The following is a 20,726-nucleotide window of genomic DNA, read 5'->3' as shown; positions in this document are numbered from 1 at the left end:
CTTGGGCTGGGTGTGACTACCTGTGGGTGAGATGTTGCTCCCTGGCACTGTGTTTTATGAGCTCAGAGGTTGCAAAGGACTTCTCTAGTGGTGTCTTGAATGGAGAAGATGCGACCTCCAAGGTTAGCACAACCTTCCTGGATAATTAGTTACTGTGTTCCCTCGGTCTGATAGTTAACTTGTGTGATTCCTTCTGTCCTCACTACCAGCCACCCTGCTCTGGGACAACACTGTACAGACTGGGACCAAATATGGCTCAGCACAGCATAAGTTTTGATTTAAGGTTTTTCCACACCTGGGGAGCTTTTCTGGGACTAAGCAGAAGCTGGAGTGACTGTGGATCTGATTTCTAGAAGTGATCCTCCCCTCGTGACTTTTTCTCAGGTGCTGGCAATGTTTCTTTTCTGTGTGGGATCTGGATGCTGCTCAGAAATTGGAGAGCTACCTGAGGCTAGAAGATCTTCTCGTGGTCAATTGGCCTCTCCTGATTTCTGCTATGTAATAACAAAATGCTGTGAAGAGAAAGCACTGTCTTCTGTGTTGGCAGAGTGAAAACCTACATTTTCCTGGTCTGATCCAGACCCTGTCTGCCCAGACAGCCTCAAGCAGCTAGGGAATGCCTTCAAAGCCCCCTCCAACAGCCTTCCTAGTGGAGGTGGGTGCTTGTTTATTTTACACATTCTGACTCTCTCTTTATTAGACCTTTCCCATCTTCCTCTCTCCAGCTCCTATTTTCATGGTCCCCACGTGGCTGTTTTTCACTCTGCTGGCTCTTTGCTCCTGTCTTCAATATCCCTTATATATATATGTATAAAAGGCTGGCTGCTTTCCCCTGCCCCCGCAGTGATTATTTTGGTCCAGTTTCTCCTTGGGCAGGTTGGGAGCCCGCAGTGCTGCAGGCAGTTAGCCGTGCAAGCAGGGAAGTGGTTCGGAGGGATGCCGAATGGCTTTTCCATCCCTCCCTGTGGCAGCACTCGAGGGCAGAGAAGCGAGCTGAGAGAAGGCAGCTCTGACCTCGTGGGTTCCTGGAGACCCAGACGAGTGGTCAGAGGGAGATTGCACAACCCCACCATAAATCAATGTGCCTTCTGCTGTTAGAGGGTCTTGGAGGCTGGTGTGGGGCAGCTGTAGGGGTTTTGGTACTAGCCAGGAACTGGGGTCTTCTTGAGAATGTCTTTGAAGATTTGCAAGGGAATGTTCCCTGGACATTTTATTTCTCATACTGATCCTCACATGTCTACTATCAGCCCTGGCTTGGGGTGCAGGAAAAGCCACTCGGCCATTCACTTCAGCTCTGATCTTGTAGAAATACCATCAGGAGCTCCTGCAGCTCAAAGATGTTGGTGGTTTTCCCCCTTGCACATTGGCCTGTGAGAGGAAAGGTGCAGTGGTGGCCCCAGACACACCCCAGGATTATGGACCACATAGTGTCCAGGCATCCTGCTCACCCCCTGGGGTGCACCCCTCCTGTGCTGACTGGACCTCCTCAGCACAGCCACAGCTGCTGAAGCAGGCTGGGAAGAAGCAGTGTGGGGCTTTGGCTCCCACTCAGGATGTGTCACCCAGAGCTGGGAGATCCAGCTGGGGAGAAGTGGCAGGATTTCCCATGTCCTGACCCGTGCCTTGGCCCCTTAGAGAGGGGAAAAGTTGAACTAGGCTGGTGTAGAAGGAGGTGGCACGGATGGCTGCAGCAGGGACAGACCCCTGAGCAGTGTAGGCTGAGCCCTGGCCAGTCCACAGCACCCAGGCAAGATATCACATCCAAGTGACATCCATTTCTCCCTTGAGATTCTTATCTGTTTTCCAAACTCCTCTGGAGAGGTGAGCCAGAAAGGGAGTCAGTGCCTGAGTCCTGCCTGCCCCTGACTTGGGGTGCTCTGCTTCTTACCAGGTTGTTTTCATGGCTTTTTTCTTCTTGCTATCACTTTTAACACGATCCTTTTCCAGCTTGCTAGGGCTGCTCCCACAGATCTGAGTGCCTGAACACACTGGCGAGTCCTGAGAAGTGATGTTTGGGACCCCTGGTGTGGGGCAGGGGTGTGGAAAGGTCACCCCGGCTGCTTTAGTGCCGGCAGGCACAAGCTGTGTCTGTGGCCCTGGCTCAGAGCCATGTGAGGCTGAGCGTGCAATGAAACACCCATTCCCGTGGTGGCCTGCCAGGAGGTGCTCTGGACTAGGTGAAACGCTGTGGTTTTGTGTTTGACCCCTTTTCAGGACAATAAATCAGAGAGAGCTTTTTATGCTGACAATGCAGAAGGTGTTTTCTGCTTTAAAAGTGCCTGAACGCAGCTTTTGGACAACCTCTAACCAAAAACTGGAGAACAAAAAAAAAAAAATCATCTGAAGCGGCCTCTCCTTGCCAAAAGCTTTGAGCTCTCTGAATTGCCTTTTTCCCCTTGAGTACGCTGACAAAGTCCTCAGGGCCAGGCTCTGGAGAGCTGAGCTCTGGAGGCAGCATCTCCTGGGCTGCCGCAGACAGGCATCCGGCAGCGCCGCAGCCAGACCGGTGTGTTGCTGTGTCACAAAGTGCTATTTGCTGGCACAGCATCCCCTCGGCACGGCACATCTGGAAGAAAAATTGCAGCATAACCGTTGCTTAAGTATTTCTCCTCCTCCCCACCCCGTAAGAAATCTCCCTGGGAATTCTGTTATGCCCTGAAATTTCAGTGTGTTCCCCCCCATCCACATTTTTTGGGCCCTCCAGAATGTACACACACTTCAGCCTCGAAGGTTGCTCATGCGCTTTGGCCTGCTTGGCTGTCTTTTGGGTTGGGGTTTGTTTGGTTTAGGCATACTGTTGTTTCGTTTGTTTTGAAGATGCAAACCACACAATGAATTCCACAGATTCTGGGAGCAGTTATGAATAGATGGGGGTGAACAATTCAAGAAGAAAACAAACAAACAGTTTGTTTGGTCTTAACTCTCTTTCTCTGAACGTGTAGACAGCTGTGCCTCTTACACAACTACCCGGTGCCGCTCGAGGAGTCACCTCCACCTTGGCTGTTGTCACCTGAAGGTTGCCATATCCATGGTGGAGGGATGGTAAGAGGGAGCAATGATGCCCCTTATTCTCCTAATCATCAACTCATCCGGCTTAGTCTGCATTTGGGATTTAAAGTGGCTTTATTAAGAAGTAATTAATTGATTTTAATGAACCTGCTGTTGTTGCCATAGCGCAGACCAGGAGGTCTCATGTAAGCTGCATTCACAGCTGCAAGCGATGCCTGGGCTGCAAAATGGCTGGAGGGCTGGCAACATCCTTATGGTGCTGCCGTGCCAATGGAGTTAGGAAGGCAAGCACCTCTGCCTCCCCTTTTTAATCCAAAACAGAGTTAGAGAGAGTTCATGGATTAAAAACAGGAAGACACTGAGGCAACAATGATGGTCACAAGTGCTCTGAAAGAGGGTGGTCTGTTTCCTTACACCTGTCTGCTTGTTTGTGTAGTTCCCACTTGCCATGTTCATGCCTGTCTCCTGGACACCCCAGCACTTCTCTCTTTGTAATCTTTTTTACTTTCTTCTTTTAAACCTTCTATGTGAAGCTTTTTTTTTTTTTTTTAATTGTCTGGAATGTGTAAGGAAATTTCCTCCAAAACCACAAAATTGCTGTGGGTCTTTTTCTCTGGAAGCTGAGGTCTCTCTAAAAGGTGAAATCAGGTGGACCTTTGAGTCCAGGTAAGCATGAGTCCTGGTGACACAGGCATTAACTTTGATGGTACTTGTATATTGTATCCCAAATGTTATATCCCAGCCTTGGATAAGCCTTGACCATCATTTCACAGAACCACAGAAACATTCAGCATGGCAAAGACCCTCAGGGTTGCTAAGTCCAACACTACTCTATAAGGTGTACCCTAAACCATATGCCCAAGCACCACATCCAAGCAGCTTTTAAACACATCCAGGGTTGCTGACTCAACCACCTCCCTGGGTAGCCCACTCCAATACCAGAGATAAACTAACCTCTTCTTCAGATGAAGGTATGATGTTGAGATGTCAAGGAATAACCGTATGAGAAATAGGGAGATTTTGGAGAGGGGAATGGGATCTGCAGAGGAGCAGATATCCACCATGGTGGTCTCCAGGCTGAAACAAGGTTGGAACAGGAATCATAGTCATAGAACAGCTTGAGTTGGAAGTGACCTTAAAGACAATCTAGTTCAAACCCTTTGCCATGGGCAGGGACACCTCCCACTAAACCAGGTTGCGCAAAGTCCCGTCCAAGCTTGGTCTTAAACACTTCCAGAGATGAGGCAGCCACAGCTTCTCTAGGAGGAGAGAAGCATTGTGGCTTTGCTGGTTTATATCAGGTAACAGTCCATCTTGGACCTTTGCTATCCTGGCCAGGCTGCATCTAAATAACAGGTCTAGTAGCGAATGGCACCCCAAATGCAGACAGGTTGCCTGTGGGGCACCCGCGACGCACGTTGAGGGCTGCAGCAGGGAGCTTCTGCATAGCTGATGGCTTTGTGTACAGATGTTTGTCGCAGTGTTTACACCATTGCGTGCCTGTGCTTACAACGTATATGGTACATATGGGCATAAATCAGTGCCTTGACACGAGGAGGCAAAACCCATCCCAGCTGGCTGGGGAAACCCCAAGAGCACATTGTGCTGCTACTGTACGGTGACGGCTTTGATTCAGTGCGAGCGTGCTACTGGGGTGGAGGGTTTTTTTTCCCAGGCCTGGGCTGTGTGCACATGGCCGGGCTGGTTTGCGTCAGCTGCTGACGCACATCCGGGCCCCGCGACGTGGGTCTTGTGTGTGCTGCCCATCCTGGCAGCTTTGTGGCGGCCAGAGGAATGAGGGTGAGATGCACCATCCGCCAGGCTCGATGGCAGGGCACGGTGCCCGGCGGCATCCAAGCCCCTTGCACAAAGCGTGGGCGCCCGCCAGCCGGCTAAGAGCACCGAAAATACCCAGGATGGACTGAGAGAGATGTTGCAGGCGCCAAGTGGCTCTCTCCAAAGCTGTTTGCAACAGGGCTTTGCTCCGGTGCTAATGTTAGCTGCTGCCGCATGGTGAGGGCAATGGGGAAGCAAAAAGTAGGGTGCAGGCCTGGCTAGGAGCAGGGATGGCTCTGTTTGGTGGCCCTGTGATGGGCGGAGAGTAGAGTTTTGCTGTGGGGCTGTATGGTAGTTTGAAACTAACACTCTAGCCTAGTTATAGCCTCCTCCTAGGAGGAGCCCTCTTCTCTGGAGCACTGAGTTTTGGTGTGGTGATACCTGATTCCTTCTTGGCTCTTCCGGGCATCCGCCTACACTTTGGCCCTGTGGGGACCATGAGCCAGGCTGATTCACTTGTGTCCAAAGGGTGTCCCAGGACACAGATCAACAGGAAAAGCTGAGGGGCAAATTTCCTCCCCCTGGATTGCTTTTCAACCCCCCGTGCCAGGCTGGGGCCACAGGTACAGCTGATGGAACAAGGGGAAAGGCTAAGGTCTAAAAAGGAGAGGTTGCATCATGCAGGGCTGGGCAGCTTCAGGAGGCAGAAAACTCATCTGCTAAACACATATTGCACATCCCCCCTCCCTCCCCCTGCCGGGGAACATTCAATCCTCTCTTTGATGGACATCCAAGAAAATACTTCTTCCACATCCTAAACTTGTTAGCACCAGTTAATCATCTTAACCTTCTTCCCCTCCAAACACACACTCCAATGAGTTTCCCATCGCTGGCAGCTGTTAAAGACGCAGCAACGCTTTTCACACTGGCCTTGTAGGCAAGCACGCAGCCATTAATCATTAAACATCCTGTCTGTCTCTCAGGTGGGAGAGCAGAACTGTGCTGAAGCCAGTCCCAAGTGACTGTCCACTGAGTGGCTTTGAGGTGGACACACTTAGAATCATAGAATTATTTTGGTTGGAAAAGACCTCTAAGATTGAGTCAAACAGTCAACCTATTGCCACCTCAGCCATTAAGCCAGGTCTTGAAGTGCCATGTCCACATGTTTTTGAACACCTCAAGGGATGGTGAATCCAGCCCCTTGCTGGGTAGCCTGTTCCAATGCTTGACCACTCTTTCATTAATTCCACCCCCCCCCCCCAATATCTGACTTAAACCTCCTCTGACACAATTTCAGGCCATTTTCTCTTAGTCTATCACCTGATACTAGGGAGAAAAGACCAACCCCCACCTCGCTACAACCTCTTTTCAGGGAGTTGTAGATAGCAATGAGGTCTCCCCTCACCCTCCTCTTCTCCAGATTAAACCACCACAGTTCCCTCAGCTGCTCCTCATAAGACCTGTTCTCCAGGCCCTTCACCAGCTTCTTCCTCTGGGAGCTGGACCAGGTCCTTGCCCTTCTGTGTGCTCTCTCTGACATTTGTAAGCACTGTGATACGGAAGACCTGGAAAATACTTGCTGCATTGGAGCAATACTCCAGTGCATCCCAGGTTAATGTGTCAAAATGCTAGTGTCCTGACAATCAGAGGGTTGGACAGATGTGCTCAGGTGCAGAGCCTGTGCCATGCTGCTGATGAGGAGAGGGAGCTGTGGACATCTCCCCTGCATTCTGTCTGGCTTTTCTCCCCTTTCCTGCCTGGAAATCTACTTGTTGCACTTCTTTGCTATGCTTCCCCCAAGATGAGGTTGTATTTCAGACAGGGAAAAGGTGACTCCTTGATGCATCACCCATCCCCTCTGCAGTGCCCATGGCTCTGGTGGAGTGCCAATGTGCCCTTTGATGCTGTCAACCTCTTGCACATACGGGTTTGGGAGGCAGCCTGCTTGCACAGCGTCTTTGGACCATTTTACCCCCTCAGTCCTCAAACCAGGGTCAAGGATATTCCTGCTTGGCTCACCCATCCCATTCCAATCTGGCTACTGAGTGTTGGTGTCTGTTTCTTCCTCATGTGATGCACAGGGTGAGCAGCATCACAGACGGACCCTGTGAGCAGGAGGTAATTAAATCAGCCTGTTCCCGGGGGGAGAGGGGGGCGGCTGATTAACAGCATATTTTCCCCACATGGGGGAGGGGGGTGGGGGTGAGACACACACGGGCAGTATCAATCCATCGCTTGCCTCACTCCTTTCCCTTAGGATGCCAAGTTGTTTTTCTTCTTCTTCTTCTTTTTGCTGCTCTGTTCTTTCTTTATTTCAAAGAGAAGATGAAGATTATTATCAGCCCAACTGGAATCTGAACTGAGGGAGCTTTGTGCGAGGGGTTTGTTTATTATGATTTGGTATTGCTGCAGGCAGTGTGTGCGCTACGCTGGGGACCACCCAGCGATCCCGTCCACACCAGGCTCCCGTTAGTGTGAGGCTCAACCAGCAACAGGTAGAGGACTGTGGGGCTGTGGACAGCTCTTTGCCTTTGGGAAAGGGTCTTCATGAGGCCAAACACAATACTGGGATGTGGCACTGGGTGGACACAGCCAGATTGCAGTGGCTTCTCTTTGCTTGTTCCCCTCTGTCTTCAGCCACTGCTGTCCAAAGGAGGAGATGTTGCTGGAGGCAATAGCAGCTGCTGGGAGTCATGTGTTGGCCTCATCCCTAATGCAACTGAAGCATGCAGTAGGCTGAGATTTTTTTTTTAAGTCTTTGTATTTGGTTTTTAAATGCTAGCTTCTTGTTAGAAGGATTTTGGCAGCAAAGAAGCAGTCATGTCACCCCAAATGGCAGCCATTGCCTACAGATTAACTCCCTCTTCAGCCCTGTGTACAAGTAAAACACACATGAAAGAGAGATCGAAGTCCCCACAGCACTCCACAGATCTCATGGGCCAGTAACACAGCCCTGGCCACAGTGATAATCATGTCTCAGTCCTCTGTTCAACAGGGAGTGATGTATCGAGCCCCAACCTCGCTGAAGCCCAGGGACAAGATGTGGTATTGTGAGGCTCCTGTGCAATGTGGTTGAAATTAGGCTTAAAAGCAGAAGGCAAGGAGATGGGGAAGAAGTGTGGGCTTTTTTGTAGCCTTGTGTTTCTTAGTTTGGTGGCAGTTCGTGCCTGTGGTGATCTTTTGCTTATGGATGAACTGTGCACTTAGGGCAAATATTATTTGTCTGGGAAAGCAGGAGGACATGAGAGTTCATCAGGTGTAGCTGCAAATGTTTCTCTGCCTGAATCTCAAACCCATCCTGTTGCATTACCCTGGCTCTTAATGGGCAGAAGTTCTAGAGTTTCTTGGCACAGCAGTAGGAAGTGGCTCTCGGGTCCTTTAGGAAGGGAAGCTACAAACATGTGACTCCTGGATTGAGGGTTGGTGCAGGACATGGGACATGCCCCATCCCCAGTCTTGTGTGGTTTGGTATGCATTTAGCTATTGCCTCCTCCTTCATGTGGGTTTTTCCTCATGCCTTTCTCATGCAGCAGACTGCTGCAGACCTTGGCCCTTATTCCTCTTCTTTGCCTATTTTTGGTTGGTGTTGTTTTGTTTTGCTTCTTTGCTTGTTTTTTCCCCCTTAAACAGTGATTGCTTGCTGTCCTGGTAGGACTTGGGGTTCTTCAGCAGTGGCTGAGCAGCCTCAATAATTTTTTGACAGGTGTGTGTCCTTGCAACATGTGTTTGCCACCTGTCTCATGTACTTTGGAGAAGTTTCACCCTAAACATAATGTCCTTTCCCACTTGTGCCCTCAGGGCCTTTCCTTCTGGCTGAGAGGAAGAGCTTCTCAGTAACTAGTTTCTGAACTTGGTTGGTTTTCCTCCAAGTAATTTTTTTTCTCTGCTCAGGGTGCAGAGGAAAAGATGTCTTTCCTGTCTTCACTGCCCTTTCTCCTTCAGATTATCACTACTATCTCTCACAACCTTGAAACATAATGACCTAGATAAAACTTTCTCAGTCTCAAACGAGACAGAGGTACTCACAGAGTTTAGCAAACTTATTCACGGAGTCAAATTTGCACGGTGAGAAGATGAGAGAATACAGGTGCTTTCCAGACCAGGCTCAACAGGGAGGCAGCAGTTGGTTGGGTTTTTTTTCTGATGCCTTTCCAGTCTGATGGCTCACTCTCAAGCATGTGCTGTGCAAAGCATCTGGCTTTGGCACTGGAGGCGACAGAGCAGGGATCTGCACGCTTCGGTTCATCCTAGGTAAGGAAAGCCACGGAGCATTTTATCTCTGCTAGCCAGGGCGGGTTGTCTCCATATGTGCTTGCTGCCACAGCCTGGCTCCTACACAGAGGCAGAACCCTGAGTGGGACTGGCCAAGCTGAGCAACTCTCTCCACATTTGAGACATGCTAAGAAAGCATCAGTGAGATTTGGAGGGATGAATGAATGCTCTCCTCTTCCTGTGCAATAAAACATGCTGAGCAAACCCTCCTGGGCTCCCAAACCCCATCGCATTTTTCCTTTTTAAAGGACTTAGCATCAGCCCTGCTCTCCTCCACATGCTCTGTTTGGAAACAAGGCAGTGCATCAGGAAGGAGCCTGAAGGAAGAATTTATGGTGTCCCTAATTAGACAGCTTGTTCCATCCATGAAGAGGATAACGAGCGACAGGGATGCATTGCTGGCCTCTGGAGGAAAAGTGCTGTGGCTAGGCTTATGTCCAACTGCTGATAGGGTAATTAGTGGTAACTGGGAGCTATCAATCATCTTGGGTGGAAAAATGTCTTGGCTAAAGGAAAGACCCTCCCAAACATTTTCATAACTCAAAAGGGTGTGAGACAGGGTCTGGAAGACAGTACTGGCAGTCCATGAGGTATTTGAGGAAGGAGTCTATTAAAAGATAAATTGAACACAATGCTCTTTTGTTCCTCTCCGGGTAGGTGACAGAATTTGCTGTTATAAAAGTTGCAAAGTATTTTGGAAGGAGGAAGGAAGGAGAAAAGAGTTAGCAGATGGAAGAGAGGGAAGAATAGCAAGAACTAAGGGAAAAAGTAAGTGCACTAGATATTAAAATCAGCTGCTAATTGCAAAAATGAGATAGGAAGAAAATGAATCCCTGCAATTTAGCAAGCAAGTGAAACGTATCAACTGTCTGATCAGAGAACTTAAGTAATAGCTATAGTAAGTTCTGAATTTAAACCTTTTCCAGACAACCACGTTACGAGAGAGGTTGGAATTTTCAGCAGGAAGTAAAAACTGCCATAGATTTTGTCTTTTACTTTACCCAGACATGATTTACTTTTGGCCGGTTTTTACTCTGTGGTTCCTTCCTCATTCTGTATCTCTCTGAGGAATTAGGACTGTGCAGGGCTTGACCTAGTGCTGAAGAAGTGGTCAGCTCCTTGATGGAGAAATGTCAAGCTTCTCCTGAATAATCAGCTACAGTTTTCAAACTGGTTTGGCTCTCCAGAGCTTTCACACATGACCTGTATTCCTAGCATGGAATAGGATGTGTTAAAGGATGTAGGGTGGAAACTGCAGAGAGACTATAGGACATCTACTCAGCCAAGAGCGGGGTTCTATTGCAGTGATAGCTTGTTGCAATGGCACCTGTGTCTTCAGACTAAGAGTAGTGAGGTGTATGAGTTGGACTTCAAAAACACAGAAGGAGCTGGAGAATTAGTGGGGCAGTGCCCCTGGAGATTAAGATCTGGGGAGGAAGTTGAGGAGACTCAGCTGTCTGGCAGGGAAATTGTTAAAGGCATGAGCCAAAGCCATCCCAGTGCAAGGGAGTTACAGGAAGGGATCAACTGAAAAAAAAATTGCAAACTCCTCAGCAAGCTGAAATTCAAGACAAAAGAAAAGTAAAGCTGGATGGATTTAAAATGAATGGGTATGCAAGATGAAAATCTCACAGCCTAGAGTGAGATGGGACTGTAAACAAAACTAAGAAAATGCTGAAGCATTTTATTATGAGGGAGAAGGAGACCTTCCTTCTTGCTGGAGCATGAGAACCAGTCACACCAGCCAGCAAGGACTAGTCTATAGCTGCATACAGAGAGCAGCTTCTTAGAGAAGCACCGCAAGGAGTCTGAGCCTCTGGGGGCTCATGGAGGACAAGTGACATTTCAGAAGAGAAGGGCAAGGCAGTGGTGGTGACAGGGAGGAACTCATTTTCCTTCTGTGATTAAGACCCTGTGGCTAAGGTAAATAGACACCATGTCTTCTGCCTTCACCAAGTTGTCTGCCATTGACTCAAGCAGCGAGCTGGAGAGCAGGTTGCTATTTGGGAGCTACGCTTCAAGAGGCAAGTGAGCTATTGAGGGTGAGCCATGAGAACAACCAGAGGTCCAGAAAACATGGCCTCTGCAGAGAGGCTGCGAGAACTAGGTTTTGTTTAGTCTGAAGACAAGAGAAGGGAACAAGACAGCAGACTTCAAACACATGAAAGGTAACCGCAAGAAGGAGAGAGATGAAAAAAGCTGTTCAAGTTTGGTGTGCACCAGAGGTCACTGACTGACTTAAATAACAATGGAAATTTTGAGCAGTCTCTAAGAAAGATAATAAATACAGTCTTATGAGCCAGGGCATGGGTATCTCCTCGACTGGATCACTAGGGAAGAGTGGGATGTCTCCACCCTGAGGACAGCAACAGGTTAGAGAAATATTTGCCCAAATGGGCAAGATAGACATTTTTTTCCTTTGGTTGCTTTGAAGATGTTGCCTCCATGATTTCGCGTCCCGCTCCTTCCCCTGGAACCCTTTAATCTCTGTTTGGTTTGCTCAGGGGAGACAGAACAGGAAGGGAAAGGGGATAGTCAAGAGCAGTGGTTTGCATGAGCCTGAGGGCACAGTGGCTCTTTGGCAGAAGGTGATGGAGCAGAGGGAGCTTGCCTCCACCTGGTCTCAATTTACCATCCAGGGGTCTGCACTGCTACTGGAAAACCCCGAGGGAGCCTCCAGATCTAAAGAGCAAAACCCCACGGGGCAAGATGACCTCAAGTGCCCTTCCCAGCCCTGTTTTCTCTGCTCTCTGTGGTGCTAAGTGCTTCAGCATGGCTGGGACAAACGTGATTGTTTGCTGCTTGGGAAAAAAACTTGCTGAGCCATGGATGCCTGCTTGATATGAGTGTTGTTCTGCCCTGTGCCAGCCATCGTACTGCCTCTCCTGTGGCAATGCTGGAGGTGCCACGCTTATCCTGGATGCAGCCAGCACTGTGTGAGCCATCTATGTTTGGTCCTTTCATGCCCTGTGTTTTCATAAGGAACTCTCTCAAATGTTTGTCAGAATATTTGTTTGGCTTTTCTTGAACCCTTGTCCTTGAGCACTTCAATCTGCCCAAAGGACTCATCACTGTTATGCCAACAGCATGGGTTATTCCTCTCAGGTTCTTCTGTCTCTGGAGCCAACTGGTTTATCTTGCCCTTCTAAATGTTTCTGGAAACAATCAGATGCTTGGAGATGCAGTTAGAATCCATAAATTAACTCTACTATCAGACTCTCTCTTTTATTTTTGAGACTGCTGCTTAATCATTGTCAGGTTTCTGTTAGGCTTCATGTTATTGTTTGCTTTGGGTATGGCTTCCTATCATAGAATGGAATCATAGAACCAACCAGGTTGGAAGAGACCTCCATGATCATCCAGTCCAACCTAGCGCCCAGCCCTGGCCAGTTATCTAGACCATGGCACTAAATGCCTCATCCAGGCTTTTCTTGAACACCTCCAGGGATGGTGACTCCACCACCTCCCTGGGCAGCCCATTGCAATGCCAATTACTCTCTCTGAGAAGAACTTCCTCCTAACATCCAGCCTATACTTCCCCTGGCACAACTTGAGACTGTGTCCTTTTGTTCTATTGCTTGCCTGGCAGAAGAGACCAACCCCCACCTGGCTACAACCTCCCTTGGCAGAGTCTGGTGATGGTAGTGCACTCGGGTGCTCCGAGTGCCCAGCTAGCCTAGCTGGCATCCCTCAGAGGAGGAATATGTCTCACTTGAGAAAAGAAGTACTGAGGACAGGCCACTTCTGCAGAAGGAAAGGAGTTTAGCTGCCTCACTGGTAGCAGAATGGCCAGCACTTTGTGATGTGGAAGAGATTGCAATCATCTCCCAAGAGAAGCAGTGGATTCCCTGACATTGGGCAGTTGGAAGACTCAGCTTGACAGGGTGCTGGACCAGTTTATTTCCACTCCACTGTCATCTAGAAAGCTTGGAGAAAATAATCCTCGGAGGCCTTTCCAGCCTGGCATTCTGGGATTCTGAGATGTTCCTCTGACTCAGCTGAAGTAATCAGAGACTAGGGATAAGCAAATCTTGATTAAGAGAATCTACATGTGGAAAGACCAGGAGAACTTAATAATTTAGGATAGGTTTAGACTGGACATTAGAAGAAAAATTGTGGTCAGGCATTGGAATGGGCTGTCCAGGGAGGTGGTTGAGTCACCAATCCTGGATGTGTTTAAAAGTCGTTTGGATGTGGTCCCTGGGGATACGGTTTAGGGTGAATCTTGTAGAGTAGGAATATCAGCTGGTCTTGGTAATCCTGGGGGTCTTTTCCAACTAGAGTGTTTCTGTGATTCTATGGTCAGGTTTCTTTTAGGCTCCACCTTGTTGTTTACTTTGGGCTTGACTTTCCATGGACTTTTCCTTTTGGTGCTGTGCTTGAGGCCTTCTCCTTAGCAGAATCTGGTGATGGTGGTGCACTAGGATGCTCAAAGTGCCTGAGCAGTGATTTTTATCCTCAACAGCTGCTGATATTAAGTGCCGACTCTCAGTGATGTCATGGGTTTGATTTCAGAGGCGAGCTTGAGTGACTGGCATAACCTGGTGCCTCAGCTCGGCGTTGGTGACATTTTTTAGCAGTGAAATCCTGATAGCCCTTTTGCTGTCCAACATTTCTGCCCTGCCGTCCTTTGAAGAACCTCTTGCTGCTCTGCAAGGGTGTAGCTGAGAGAGGGACGTTCTGGGGATGGAGGGGCCTTTGCAAGGGGCTTGTGTCCTCTGTAGGGAGCTATAAGCTCCAACTGTCTCCTGTTGCTGACAACACCTGAAGCAAAATTTCTGAAGGGTGATCACAATTAATTATTTTTTAAAATATTATTATTAAGATTTCTTTTTCATTTTCTTTTCAATTACTAATATTGAATTATGGCAAGGTATTTGGCATTTTGTCTTTTCATTCACAGCTCTCTGAGTTAACACTCCCTCCAGCTCCTCTCATACAATTATTTCTTTCCCTGATGGAGGTAGGGAAACTGTCTTTAAAAGACTCTGAGTACCCTGGATCTGGAGTGTGAAAACTGCAGCATGGCCAGTCTTCAAAAAAAAAAAAAAAAGGCCAAACATGCTGCCTAGGCTCCATCCCTGGAGGTGTTTAAGGCCTGGCTGGATGAGGCTCTGACCAGCCTGCTCTAGGGTAGGGTGATCCCTGCCCATGGCAGGATGGTTGGAACTAGATGATCCTTGTGGTCCCTTCCAACCCTGACTGATTTTATGATTCTATGTATCCAACTGGGGTCTGTCTGCTATAAGCAGGATTATGCTGCACTGAATGCCCATGGGGCCTTGGACGAGGGGATCTCTGCCACCCTGGGTAAGGTCATGCTCAGGCTCCTGACATTTTAATCATCATTTCATAACTAATTGCCTGGCCACAGCTATCTTGTTGTCAATTAACATAGTCCTGAATGTCAGGAAGTAACTGTATCTCTCTAACTTGCTAAGGCTGCCTTCTGGGTTTGTGAAATAGCTGGATTTCCTCACAGGGATGGATTACATGTTTACATCTCTCCTTCTGCTGGAGCATGTAGTGAGGATGACCCAAGGAAGCAACAATAACATCTTTATGTTCCCTCTCTATCCTCTTAATCTTGTATATGCTATAGAGCAGGGGGAAAAGATTGTCTCAATATGTGAGCATGTGGAGCAGACTGGAAGTCACCCACGTTGTGGACACTGGACTGCCAGAATCCAAGAAAATAGAGGGAAAAAAAATCATTAAGCAACAGCATTTGAGAGCCTTTTAAGAAGGGACACTTTTCCAGATGTTAGGAAATTGCCTTAAATGGATAGAATTGTTTCAATGATCCCATCATCCCAGAGAGCATTGCTATCTCTGAAGCTGGAGATCTCTGTCATCAGCAGAAGGTCTCGCATCACAGCGCCCTGCTCTAATGCTGTCCAGCTTTTAAGAGGTGGTATCCTGGGATATGGGGCTTTCCACATCAGGATAAATATGACCCTCTTACAAAACTAAGCATCTTCTCTTCCGAGCTCAAAGAGGCTATAGCACAGAGGGTAGCTTCTTATCTCTTTGTGTGGGTGACAGAGAAAGGGTCATTGAAGTTTTGGTTTACAGCCACTGGTTGGATAGGGCACAAGGAAGGAAAAACGAGCAGAGAACTTTGTGCTATGGCCCTGGTGTTCTCATCACAGACAAATCCCCTCTATGTGTGCAATCAGGTGGATTCATCCTGTCTGCAGATCATGACTGCTCACCTGGGCCACAGAAAAAGCAGAGATTAGAATCACAGAATCAGTCAGGGTTGAAAGGGACCATTAGTCCATGGATCATCTAGCTCCAGCCTCCCTGACATGGGCATGGACATCCTACCCTACATCAGCCTGGCCGCAGCCTCATCCAGCCTGGTTTTAAACATCTCCAGCCATGGGGCCTCAACCACCTCCGTGGGCAACCCATTCCACTCTCATGGTGAAGAACTTCCTCCTCACATCTAGTCTGAACCTACCCATCTCCAGCTTCATTCCATTCCCCCTATTCTTGAGGGATAGTTTCTGTCTGCATAAAAGCCAGAAGAGCTGAGAAGGGACAATGTGCATGGTGCTCATTTCCAGGAGCCGTATGTTTGGAGGGACCCTGGGTACCCCCTCAAGAATTCTTTGTTTTCCCAATGTCCATTTTCAAAAGTGCTCTGGAGGTCTCCTCGTTGCGGGAGGGCACTGCTTCCTCCCACTTGTGCACTCCCAACACGTTTGCTCTGTCCTCTCCTCTGTCCCCCGCTGCTCGACAAGGCCCACAGCTGGATAAACAGTGCTTGCAGTCGTTTGCAGCCCTCCAGTGCCTGTCAGCGAGACGCCGGCAAGGAGAGATGCTTCCTGAGCTGCCCGTCGTGGGCGGATGGCCGTGCTGCAGCCAGCATGCCAGCGCCGGCATCAATCTGGTCCTGCAGAGATCAGGTTCCAAACACGCAGGATCTGGAGGTGCTAATTACAAATGTGGGCTCCCTGTTTTGTAGAAGGCCAAGGAATCTGGTGGTCTGAGAGCTCTGGGTCTGTCAACTGGCTGGGCTTAGCTGTAAAATGGGCTTTGAAATGCTCGTGGTAGCTTTGATCCCTGCTCTGTTGACTTGTCCTTTTTCTGCTGGCTGTTTATGGAAAGGGGATCTAGCTCGTCTCCTGAGTAACACAACTTCTGTCTCATCCCAAAAGAGCTTCCTGTAAACATGGGAGAGGAGGAACCCCTACAGGTGTGGTTTGTACTTGTGGCTGTCGAGGTTGCATAGGGACAACGTACGCTGTTGTTGTGGTGACTGTCGCACTCCATACTGCTTTCACAAAGGGTCCTGTGCAGCATGGTCACCTTGTTCTCTCGGCTTGTAAAGTTGCCAGCATCCCTGACCAAGCCCATGCAGCTCTGCCAGACCCCTGGCCAAGAGCAAGCCTAGTGTGCTGCACACAGCACGGCCAGTGCTGCCCAGGCCAGGCTGGATCAGCTCAGCTGCTGGTGGTTTGAGCAGATGCTCAAGGATCCCCTCTCTGGTTTGCCTGCTCCTTCCTCTAACGTGCGTTAAATTACTCCCTGTTGTACTAAAGACCGAGCCTCTTTAGAAGCTCTGCTTTGCCTTCTCGCTAATCACGGTGGCAGAACATGGCAAATCCACTTTACTGAAGCATTATTACACTCGGTAAAACCCCTGCTGCTTTACAGAGGCTTATCCAGCAGCACCTTCTCTATCCCTAGTGTCCCTGGGACATCTTTCCTCCTCCAGCCTGTGCAAGATGATGTAGCTTTTAGAAGTGACTATGTCTGAGGGCTCCAATTCTCTCTGGGTTACATGAATGGTCCCAGCACTTAAAGCCCAGTCACTGGATGGTCTCTACCAATTGACTTATTACAGCCAAAACTGTGTCTCTGCAGCTCCCTGATGTGTGTTTATGCAAGACAGTGCAGCCTCCCCCTTCACACAACCATTAATTTTATAGAGGGAATATAGCAAAGATGGGCCTCCACTATGCCTCCTGACTTTGATCCGCGTGGGGGTGCACGGTCTGATGGGCCCAGAGCTGCCAGCATCACTGATTTACTCTGCTGTGTGGACGTAGCTTCTGGAGCAAACAAAAGCTTATGTTTTCTCTCAGCAGTACTGCAGTTCTGTTACAGGCTGTACTGATGTCTGGTTGTGTTTGGTCCAGGAGGGCAGGGATGGCTCAAGATCTGCTTGCCTTTAAGCTTTTATTTCAACAATAGCTTAAATGGTTTGATTTGTGCAGTCTATGAGTACCCCAAACCCACGCAGAAGGGTGGATGGGTTACTAAGGGTCTATAGTGTTGCTAATGGAAATAAAGTCCGTGTATTGGCAAGCTATAATCATTGACCTTGTGACAGGGCACTCACTCTGAAAGAGAATCTCTCCAAAACAGTTCTCTCACAGAACTTTATTGTCATCCAAGCCAGATTCAGAAAACTCTCTGTTGTCTTTTGTTTTTTTTCTCCCTCCCAGTCTGGCATAAATTAGGATTCCTGAATCTGAGTCTGACCTTGGCCTCCAAATTGAACTTTCTGATCAGAAAACCTTTTGTTGTTTAGATTTGGCATGCCAGGTAGGAAAGCGACCTCAGCAACAACAGTGACCATGGGCAATTGCCAAACCAACCAAATCTGGGTCCCCACTGAGCTGCTGTCTTAAGTACAGGTGGAGTTGTTTTGAGTGGGTGAGCCTTCTGGCTGTGAATGTTTGCCTTAGCTCTGTGGGTCACCATGAAGGTGCTATATTTTTTGTATTTTAACCAGAATGTACCATTTGTAGGTAACCTCTTTTGATCAACCACAGGCTGGGGTCGGAGTGGCTGGAGAGCAGCCAAACAGAGAGGGATCTGGGGGTGCTGATCGATACCTGCCTGAACAGGAGCCAGCAGTGTGCCCAGGTGGCCAAGAGAGCCAGTGGCATCCTGGCCTGCATCAGGAATGGTGTGGTCAGCAGGAGCAGGGAGGTCATTCTGCCCCTGTACTCTGCACTGCTTAGACCACACCTTGAGTCCTGTGTTCAGTTCTGGGCCCCCCAGTTTAGGAGGGACATTGAGATGCTTGAGCGTGTCCAGAGAAGGGCAATGAGGCTGGTGAGAGGCCTTGAGCACAGCCCTATGAGGAGAGGCTGAGGGAGATTGTTTAGCCTGGAGAAGAGGAGGCTCAGGGGTGACCTTATTGCTGTCTACAACTACCTGAGGGGAGGTTGTGGCCAGGAGGAGGTTGCTCTCTTCTCTCAGGTGGCCAGCACCAGAACGAGAGGACACAGCCTCAAGCTACGCCAGGGAAAATTTAGGCTTGAGGTGAGGAGAAAGTTCTTCACTGAGAGAGTCATTGGACACTGGAATGGGCTGCCCGGGGAGGTGGTGGAGTCGCCGTCCCTGGAGCTGTTCAAGGCAGGATTGGACGTGGCACTTGGTGCCATGGTCTAGCCTTGAGCTCTGTGGTAAAGGGTTGGACTTGATGATCTGTGAGGTCTCTTCCAACCTTGGTGATACTGTGATACTGTGAAAGCCAAGCAAAAGGCTTAGACTGGCAATCAGCAGTGCAATCCAAGGTCACCAAAGCTTGATAGCCAAACCATTTGCCCTAGTCCCCAGTATGAAGGAATCAGGCTAAGTGAGAGATTTCCAGTGTGGAAAATGTTTGTTCATCCAAAGTCTCCAGTTTCTTTCACGGACTTTGAGCCAGGGGCATTTTCAGGATGACGACGTATTCTGCAGGTGCTCACCCTGACATCCGCCTCCCGTGCAGAGAAGAGGTTGCTGCCTGTTATCTGTCAGCTCGCCTGTTATACTGCTTAGCCTTACTGCTTAGCCTTACTTCTTGGCACCTTATGTGAAGAAAGGGGAAAAAAAAATTAGACAAAAAAATAAAGAAAAAAATAGAAGTTCTATAAAGTATGGAAAATGTAGAAGCCCCTGACAGTTGTATGGTGTGTCTTGCTTCTCCCACAGAGAGGAAACCACAAAATAGTGAATCCAGGGGTTTCTTTTGACACACACACAGAGTATCTGTCAGGGTTTTGAGGAATTTTCTGGGAACTGATGAAAGAAATGTGCTGTTTAAGCCCCGTACAATGGTTTCGTATGAGGGAAATGCAGTGCTCCACACTGGTAGGCTCAAAAAAAGCTTTCCAAAATAAAAGACAAGCCAGGGGATTTTGGGGAATATCTTCCAAGATGAAAGATTGGCTCCTATGGGAACAGAGGTATAAGAAAAGGAGAAAATCAGCTAGTGCTAAAGAGAAAGGTACCTGATGTGTTTAATTGCTGTAGTTTCCTCATTAACCTCTTGAAGGCTTTACAAGGTCACCATTGGTGGTGGAAAATGTGTGGGCATTCCAGCAAAAAAGGGGCTCTTGCCTCCTCAGATTCAACTTTCTCAAGCCCAAGGAGTGGGCAAGACTTGAGGGGGAGTCATAGAAGTAACAAGTTCCCTATACTCAACACTGTCATGGTCATGGAGAGGACACCTGTGTGCCAAAAGGCTGGAAATGAGCATAACGCTATCAAGAGCCTGACTCACAGACCCTTTCCAACACCAGGCTGCAGTCATGGTGATGTAAGCAGTGCTGCTAATTGTGAGGATACCTTAATTAACGAGTAGAGGGTTGATGGAAGTGCATCAGCAGATGGGAACAGCATCAGGGTCAACCCCAAAAGATGGTCTTGTTAGGATTTATTGCATTAAACTAATTAATTATTGTTTGTTGTTCTCTCTTTCAGGTCCACCTGTGAGTACCAAATCTCTATGGTTTTTAGACGCTGTTGACACAGAGTTAGCAGGGCATGAACTAGTGAAGTCTCCTGTCTGTGGTGTCTGCTGTGGTGGCCACCTTTGCAATCCTGGCACCCTGGGATCTCCCAAACAGCAAGTACTATGGGTGCTCAGGACCTTTATTGGGGTGGGATTGCTCTTGGCTGCTCCACAGCTTCCAAGGGTGTGAGAGGGGAGCGCAAGGATGGGGAGCTGGCAAACAGAGGGGCGCAGATATCTGTGTGTTGCCAGTTGGGCCCACACAGCCCTGGGGAATTGGCTGCTTGTGCTTCACATGCATCAGATGCCACATGCTGAACAAGACGTGTTTGTGAAAAAAGGAAAAGCAGATCACAAACACATGGTGGGAGCTGAGCTATAGGAACTCATTCCCTGCTACTCACCCAGGCTTGCTGAACCACTGGGCCTTCAAGTAGAGCTGCACAGCTATCAATTCCAGAGGAAAAATTGTGTTGACAGCTTCCTTTTCAAATGTTAGCTAATGCAAAACCTCAGCGCAGACAATTTCGGCTTCAGGAAAAGACCTGGGTTATTGCAGAAGTTTCCTTACAGCTACTAAGAGACCCACAGTGAACCAGAAGCAGCGATGTGAGGAATGAGGCCATGTATCGACATCTCTCAGGATCATAGAGAAACGCTATATTGTCTCTAGCAGGGTCCTCGTAGAGGAAATGGTTTCTATTCGCTTACAATAGAGTCCCTATGCAGGGTTTCTGTGGAGGAACATGAGAAGTCAAACATACGGTAGTCATCTTTTGTCTGTTCACGCAAAAATGTCTTAAACAGTTTGCAGATGACGTTCTGAGGAGAAGTAGTGGCTGCACGACCTGTTTTCCCCTTTCATCAAGTTGAAATGCTATCGACTGCACTCCCCCCAGATATACGAGTGCAGCCCCAACTAATAACA

The sequence above is a fragment of the Pogoniulus pusillus genome, chromosome 6, assembly GCF_015220805.1.
Source record: "Pogoniulus pusillus isolate bPogPus1 chromosome 6, bPogPus1.pri, whole genome shotgun sequence".
NCBI classification, from domain to species: Eukaryota; Metazoa; Chordata; class Aves; order Piciformes; family Lybiidae; genus Pogoniulus; species Pogoniulus pusillus.
The sequence above is the reverse complement of the archived record's forward strand: the minus strand, read 5'-3'. Positions refer to the sequence as shown.